Source organism: Dromaius novaehollandiae, chromosome 7 (genome assembly GCF_036370855.1).
Source record: "Dromaius novaehollandiae isolate bDroNov1 chromosome 7, bDroNov1.hap1, whole genome shotgun sequence".
Classification (NCBI taxonomy): domain Eukaryota; kingdom Metazoa; phylum Chordata; class Aves; order Casuariiformes; family Dromaiidae; genus Dromaius; species Dromaius novaehollandiae.
In genome coordinates this window covers 37,016,924-37,017,258 of record NC_088104.1, presented here as the reverse complement: position 1 = coordinate 37,017,258, position 335 = coordinate 37,016,924, and positions in this window count along the sequence as shown.

The following is a 335-nucleotide window of genomic DNA, read 5'->3' as shown; positions in this document are numbered from 1 at the left end:
TGTACCTGTATAATTTACTTGGCTACGGAAAATTCCCTACTTCCCTTCTTACTAGAAGCGTCTTGATACAGTGATGCTTGCGCCTTCTGGAAGCCAAATTGACAGATGATATTCAGTGTATATCCAGTCCAGAGTGTACTTTTAGCAGGCTGCCTGTGAGGAAAGTGTTTTGTTCATACAGGTATCGCTTTGGTGCTTGTATTGTTTTCTAGAGGCTGGAGCAGAGGGCTGTTACTGTACAAATGACTCTAGAAAACATAATTATCTTTATAATACATTTATTTTCTTTTTTGGGTCCATCACATGAAATGAGCGAAAACTGACAAAGCTTGCAG